Source organism: Aquarana catesbeiana, linkage group LG03 (genome assembly GCF_042186555.1).
Source record: "Aquarana catesbeiana isolate 2022-GZ linkage group LG03, ASM4218655v1, whole genome shotgun sequence".
Classification (NCBI taxonomy): Eukaryota; Metazoa; Chordata; class Amphibia; order Anura; family Ranidae; genus Aquarana; species Aquarana catesbeiana.
In genome coordinates, this window is record NC_133326.1 from 577,427,777 (window position 1) to 577,436,084 (window position 8,308).

Here is an 8,308-nt window from a genome sequence, read left to right on the forward strand (position 1 = left end):
GTGTGTTTGGGGTCATTATCATGTTGGAATACTGCCCTGTGGCCCAGTCGTCGAAGGGAGGGGATCATGCTCTGCTTCAGAATGTCACAGTACATGTTGACATTCATGGTTCCCTCAATGAACTGCAGCTCCCCAGTGTCGGCAGCACTCATGGAGCCCCAGACCATGACACTTCCACCACCATGTTTGACTGTAGGCAAGACACACTTGTCTTTGTACTCCTCACCTGGTTGCCGCCACACACGCTTGACACCATCTGAACCAAATACAATTATCTTGGGCTCATCAAACCACAGGGCGTGGTTCCAGTAATCCATGTCCTTAGACTCCTTGTCTTCAGCAAACTACGGGCTTTCTTGTGCATCATCTTTAGAAGAGGCTTCCTACTGGGATAACAGCCATACAGACCATTTGATGTAGCGTGCAGCATATGGTCTGAGCACTGATTGGCTGACCCCCCACCACTTCAACCTCTGCAGCAATGCTGGCAGCACTCATACGTCTATTTCCCAAAGACAACCTCTGGATATGACGCTGAGCACATGCACTCAACTCATTTGGTTGACCATGGCGAGGCCTGTTCTGAATGGAACCTGTCCTGTTAAACCGCTGAATGGTCTTGGCCACCGTGCTGCAGCTCAGTTTCAGGGTCTTGGCAATCTTCTTATAGCCTAGGCCATCTTTATGTAGAGCAACCATTCTTTTTTTCAGATTCTCAGAGTGTTTTTTGCCATGAGGTGCCATGTTGATCTTTCAGTGACCAGTATGAGAGAGTGAGAGCGATAACACAAAATTTAACATACCTGCTCCCCATTCACACCTGAGACCTTGTAACACTAATGAGTCACATAACACTGGGGATGGAAAATGGCTAATTGGGCCCACTTTGGACATTTTCACTTTTGTTGCCAGCGGTTTACACATTAATGGCTGTGTGTTGGGTTATTTTGAGGGGGCAGCAAATTTACACAAGCTGTACACTCACTACTTTACATTGTAGCAAAGTTTCATTTCTTCAGTGTTGTCACATGAAAAGATAGAATAAAATATTTACAAAAATGTGAGTGTACTCATTTTTATGAGATACTGTGTATTTATATATATACTATTTATAGAATATTTATAGCTCGAACTTTTAACAGTACAGCTGTAAACTGTCTTTAGGAAATAATAACATTCAATTAACTACAGACATTTATATTTGTACAAGACTAGAATCATTTTTTTATTCCTTAAAATTGAAAAGGAACAATTTATTTTTATTACTTAATGCATTTTGCTGTATTTTTCACAAACAAACAAAACCATGCACATCAGTCACTGCCCTTAAGGATCTATTACCTCTTTTACAATCATACCCACCTACCTAGGGGTTATATATAAAATAAAAACCTAGTGGTTATTTAAGAAGCAAAAATACTTTGGTTTTAGGTTTTATAAAAAAAAAATGAACCCAGAACAGAACATCATATCAACTGTATCTTGGTATTGTGCTTGATGGGAACTGTTCCAAGACTTTAGCGCTGCAAGGCTGCAGTGAAAGCCCATAAACTACTTTTTGTATAATCACAAACACCTTAGACAGGTGAAGTTCCTGGGGCCTCCACCTAGGAAGAGGCTCAATACACACTTGGGTTTATTTACTAAAACTGGAGAGTGCATAATCTGGTGAAGCTGTACATGGTAGCCAATCAGCTTCTAACTTCAGCTTGTTCAATTAACCGCTTGCTGCCCACCCACCGTCAAATGATGGAGGGACGGTGCTGCTCTCGTTCTGGGTGGAAGTCATATGACAGCGCACCCGAACAGCAGCACCCATGGGGGTGCGCAGCAGGGCAATCGCAGCCGCTCCGTGTTGCTAGGACACTGCGTGACCCCGATCTCTGTAAAGAGCCACGGCTGCAGCTCATTAACTAAGTGATCGGCTGTGTTCAATCACAGCCAGTCACATTTAAACACGTAAATGTCGGTAATCGTCTCTCATCGCCTCACACTGACAAAGTGTGTGGCGAAGAGAGCCGATCTACGGCATCTCCTCGCAGGGAACATCCAGGCATGTAATCAGGACACTGATCATCAGTGCCCTGATTACAATACAGCGCCTCCATTGCCAGCAATCAGTGCCCATTAGTGATGCCAGTCAATGCTGCCTATCTGTGCCGCCTATCAGTGCCCACCAATGCTGCCTATCAGTGCCCACCAGAGCCACCTATCAGTGCCCACCAGTGCCACCCATTATCAGTGCTCATCAGTGCCACCTATCAGTGCCATAAGTGCGACATATTAGTCCCTCCTCATCAGTGCCACCCCATCAGTGTCCATAAGTGCCACCTCATCAGTGCCGCCTCATCAGTGCACATCAGTGAAAGAGAAAAATTACTTATTTACAAAATTTACTGACAGAAACTAAGAAAAACGTATTTTTCTCAAAATTTTTGGTCTTTTTTAAAAAAAATGTTATAAAAAAACCCAGCAGTGATTAAATAAAGAAAAAAAGAAAGCTCTATTTGTGTGAAGAAAATGATAAAAAGTTCACATGATTACAGTGTAGCATGACCACGTAATTGTCATTCAAATTGTGACAGCGCTGAAAGCTGAAAATTGGCCTGGACAGGAAGGGGGTGAAAGTGCCCTGTAGGTAAGTGGTTAAAGTGATACTAAAGTCTTGATTTTTTTTAGTTAAAAATAACAAACATGTGTATAACATGTATTACCTCCTCTGTTGCATTGGTTTTGCAAATAGTAGCCCAGATCCTCCTCTTCTCGGGTCCCTCTTCGGTGCTCCTGGCCCCTCCCTCCTGTTGAGTGCCCCCACAACAAGCAGTTTGTGCCCCCCTTCTCTTCTCATTGGCTGCCTGACTTTGATTGACAGCATTGGGAGCCAATGAGAAGGGGAGTCCTGGCCAAAAACCTTCTGCCTTTACAATCACTTTAAGCTTTTACAAAAAAACCTGGAAGCTGATTGGTTTCTATGCAGAGCTGCATCAGATTTTGCACCTTACAGTTTTAGTAAATCAACCCCACTTGCAGGAATAAATCTTTTTGTTTGCTTGGAAAATTCCTCAGCTTGAGTATGTACTTAAAAAATGTAAAGTGTGGGCATTTCTGCTTAATTTGATGCCCTTAGTATCCCACAAAGTTGTCATTTAAAAAAGGTAAAGGGGATGATGATCGTAAGATCACTATAAAATGAGGTGCACTTTTTCCTGTGTGTATGGTGGGCAAGTTTGAGTTTGAGTAGTTGTTTATATGGGCATGGCTTGACTGCGGCACATTTCTGTTGCTATCCAACTTGCTACCGGAGATCACTGTAAGCCAAGGCCAGTACCAGAGCAGACTTCTCGCCAGCCGGGGATGGTGAAGAAGTGGGAAAACTTCAGCAAGTGCCAAGTCAGGGACCCAGCGGGACAGCAGAGGTGACACTTGTGGAGTGCCAAGCCAGGGACCTACGTGTTGGCGGGGTGAAGCCTGAAGAGTATATGTGAGTGCCAAGCCAGGGACCCAGCAGTGAAGCAGAGCGTGACGTTCGAGGAAGATGCTGAGTGCTACAGTGAAAGAGCTCAGGAGAGCCAGTGGATAGTGGATCTGAAGTCTAGTGAGAGAGACTGGGAGCTTGTTAAGTGAAGACCCACGCTACACTGAAGGATGTCGGCGCTCCCTAACTCTGGAGGTAACTATTAGGCCTAAAGAGGCCGGGACTTTGCTACATAGAACTAACCTATCTAGCCCTGTAAAGAAAGAATCAATATACATACCTTTTCTGCAGGTGGTCCGACCGATCCTATGCTGATCGGTCAGCCGCGGCTTCGCTGTGGAGGCACGTGCAGAGAATATGTCCAACAACAGAAGCCCATAGTAAGTCTATGGGTGACATCACTTCTCATTCATTTCGCAGCCGTTGTCGGCCGTGTCCTCTGCAGAGCTTCCAACCCTGGAGATCGGGTCGGATCGCCTCCAGAAAAGGTATGTATACTGATTTTTTTCTGTACAAGGCTAGATAGGTTAGTGTTAGAATGTTGGTGTCTAAAAGATGCAGGGATTTTAGCATGGACTTCAACTTTAATAAAGGGCCGTCAATTTACATACTGTGCATTCCCATCAGTCCCTACCTAGAAAGAGCTTACAGTCTAAGGTCTAAGGTCCCTTTCTCACATACCAGGGTCAGTTATTCTATCAGCATATCTTTGGAGTGTGGGAGAAAACGCAAGCACAGAGAGAACATGTGAACTCAGTGCAGATAATGCCCTGGCCGATATTCAAACTGAGGACCTGATGGGTGCAAGGCAGAAGTGCTAACCACCAATCCACTGCATTGGAGTCTCTGGGAGATAGAAAAAGTTGGTGGGTTGGCAATCAGAGAATATCCTCACAAAAATGTCATAATATCTTTGAGTGTGCTGATTTTAGATAGTAAAAATCTAGTTTTTAATATTACTTTAGTTATAAAAAATATTGTAATATTTCTATAAAGGTAAAGAATATTTTTTTAAATCAAATTTTTTGTAAAGATTATACATTAGTAAACATAGGTTTAATTTATCTTTTCCATTAGATCAATAAAACCCATATTTGACAATGAAATATAAAACTAGAAACCATCAGGGATGTTTATAGAGCCTGCTGGAATATGTTTAACTCTGCCTGCATGCTTGTTAGCTGCCTGTTTAAACTGATGGATGGGGCATCTGAATCATTAAGCTGTGTATAATCTGATAGCTCCAGTTCTTTTGTAGCAGAGCTGTAAACAGACCAGCAAGCTGGTAAACAGGAAATATTAATTAGTAATAGTTCTTGTTTACCTGACTGAAAATAAAATATTTTAAATAGTATACTTTTGTACTCTGGCAAATAGACAAAAAGAGGGAATATATGAAAATAACAATATACATTTCCTTTAAATGTAACCTGTCAAAAAGAAAAAACAAATGAATCTGATATAACTGGATAGCACACACTAGTAGGTATTGGCATCCTCCCCAGGGCTTCCCAAGGATCCCCAACACTGTATGTTTGCTATATGCAACTTGGAGCCTACATTGAGTAATCTGGCATTCCATTCAGGCTTAATTCAGATCAGATCATCAGATTAACCCAAAAGCTCGGACACTGTTTCCAGGGGCCTAACAGCACAAATTCTATGTATTACAATGTGATTACCAAGACTGAAACAAATCCTCTTCTATATAAAACTGTACATTTGAGGAGCTCCTCACCATACACATGCAGAAGTCATCTGAACTGCAGTTGATCACCTTTTACATTGCAGTTGACCTCCTTCTAAACTGCATCAACCTGCTTTAAGCTGATTTTGCATTCCTATTGAATTGTATGGGGAGAGAAGTAGTTCTGATACGAGCTAAAGCCCGTAGACACAGCCTCTTAAACATTCAAGGTGATGTAACATGACGCCTTAATATCTGCTCCTGCAGCTGTTTAATTCCCCCTCTCTTCTGTTTGGCTGCCTTAAAGAGGAAGTAAATCCTATTAGGACTTTCTTATCAAGAGTTAGGCTGCTGACTAGATAACAAGAAATAGCTGATGACTTGCTGACACAGGATGCTGCTTCGAGAATTAGCTTAACCACAGTATCACATAGGGTTAGGTTCTATGCAAACTGCTAGTCAAGCTGACCATGGCAAAACTCATACACACAAAAAGTTCACTTCTACTTTATGTAAAATGGAGGGGAATCTAAGATTGAGTCAATTGTTTATACACTTCTCTTACATTTAGCACCATCCCTCCTTCCCTCTACTCTGACCAGTTTCCCAGTCCTGACTGCTGAAAAACATCCCCACAGCATGATGTTGCCACCACCATGTTTCACTGTGGGTGTTCTCTGGGTGATGTGATGTGTTGGGTTTGCGCCAGACATAGCGTTTTCTTTGATAGCAAAAGGGTAACATTTTAGTCTCATCAAACCAGAGCACCTTCCTCCTTACATTTTGGGAGTCTCCCACGTGCCTTTTCGCGTACTCAAAACGGGCCGTTTTATTTTTTGCTGAAAGTAATGGCTTTCTTCTGGCCACTTTGCCATAAAGCCCAACTCTATGGAGTGTACGGCTTATTATCATCCTATGTACAGATACTCCAGTCTCTGCTCCTCGAGGGTTACCTTAGGTCTCTGTGCTGCCTCTCTGATTAATGCCCTCCTTGCCCGGCCCGTGAGTTTTGGTGTGCGGCCGTCTCTTGGCAGGTTTGCTGTTGTGCCATGTTCTTTCCATTTGGTTATGATAGATTTGATGGTCTCCTAGGGATCATCAAAGATTTGGATATTTTTTTATAACCTAACCCTGACTTGTACTTCTCAACAACATGGTCCCTTACTTGTTTGGAGAGTTCCTTGGTCTTCATGGCAGTGTTTGGTTAGTGGTGCCTCTTGCTTAGGTGTTGCAGCCTCTGGGGCCTTTCAAAAAGGTGTGTATATGTAATGACAGATCATGTGACACTTAGATTGCACACAGGTGGACATCATTTCACTAATTATGTGACTTCTGAAGGTAATTGGTTGCACCAGAGCTTTTTTATGGGCTTCATAACAAAGGGGGTGAATACATACGCACATGCCAATTATCATTTTTTTTTGTGTTCTGATCCATCACATATAATTCAGATTAAAAAAACATTGAACTAAAGGCTGTAATGTAACAAAATAGGTAAAAAGCCAATGAGGGTGAATACTTTTGCAAGGCACTGTATTTTTCATATAGTGTTTTATGGACGTTACATTGATGATGTGGTCATCATTTGGAATGGTCCGGAATCATATATCCCTGCCTATTGTAACACCAATACCATGGCTCTGTCATACACATCAGTATTCGATGACAAGCTTACCTTTTTGGATCTAGAACTGTTTTATCATGATAACATCATCTATGCACAGAACCTACTTCTGGCAACTCTTATTTGCATTATAAGAGTTGTCACCACCTGCGTTGGGTCAATAATATTCCCAAAAGTCAGTTCTGCCGACTTAAACATAATTGCACTCGTATACAGGACTACAATACTCATGGCCAGCTACTAAAAACTAAATTTATGGAAAAAGGTTATCCCGATGACATTGTAGAAGATGCCTTCCAACATTATTTTCAAAAGGATGTAGGGAGCAATAGAGAGACCAAAGCAGCTGACAGTTCGCAACCAGTGCAATTCATCACGCAGTTTCATAACCAATTTAGGAAGATGGAAAACTTCTTGGGAAAACACTGGCCCATACTGAATGAAGATCCACATCTAAAATCAACACTAACCGATCGACCCTTAGTCACTTATAGATGAGCCAAAAACAGTAAAGCTCAAATAGCTCCAAGCAAAATAAAACCCTCACGTCCTACTGCCAGTGCCCCCCTAACCTTCTTTAACATTAAAGGGATGTACCAATGTAAGAAAACCCCCATGTCTCACATGTAAACACATGACACATAGGCAGAAAGATTTTACATGTTAAGGGAAACAGTATATCATACCTGACTTCTTTACATGTTCTTCAGAGTATGTAGTGTACTGTATGACCTGCCCTTGCGGCCTGCTTTATGTAGGTCTCACTATACGTACCCTCTGTAAAAGGTTTGGTGAGCATCAGAACTTTGTGAAAAAGGGTTCCGACAAAGTGTCCCGAGACACTTTAAGGTGTCAGGAACAGTGTCATTACTGGTTTCACCTGCTGGTGACACTGTTACGCTCAGCACCAAAAGGCGTAGTTCTGGTGGTCACCAACAGGTGTCTCCCCGCCAAGACTACCAACCAGCTTTTAAGCACACCTGTTGGGGTTTGCTGGACTATATAAGCCCACCCTTAACCAAGGCTCAAATGCTTCAGAATTCCATCTGCTGTCCCTGCCTGAACCTGCTTTTGTTCCTGCTTTTGACCTGTTTTTGTCCTGGACTCCATTCCTTGTACCCTGTCCCTGAGACCTGTTCCCTGTACCTGCTCCCTACTTCCTGCTCCCATTACGGTCTGTTTCCTCATACCTGGCTTCTGTTCCCCTTTTTGCTTTTGTCCCTGCCTGGGTTATTTATGTTTGTTTCCTGTGCTTTTTAATATATAATTATTAATTAGATAGTTAGTTTTTTTGGGGTTTTGTTGTGTTTTGCACTTATTACTTGTTTATGGTTTGCACGTGTGTCTTTATCTTAAATAAACATACTTTTTACACTTACTCGTTTGTTCCTGATTCCAATATACATCTCTCCAATATATTATTTTTGTATCTTCTCTGAGTTCAAACAATCGAGTAATTTATTTACAATTTATTTACATTTTTTATATACACATATATGTAATATCACATCTAAATTTTTTT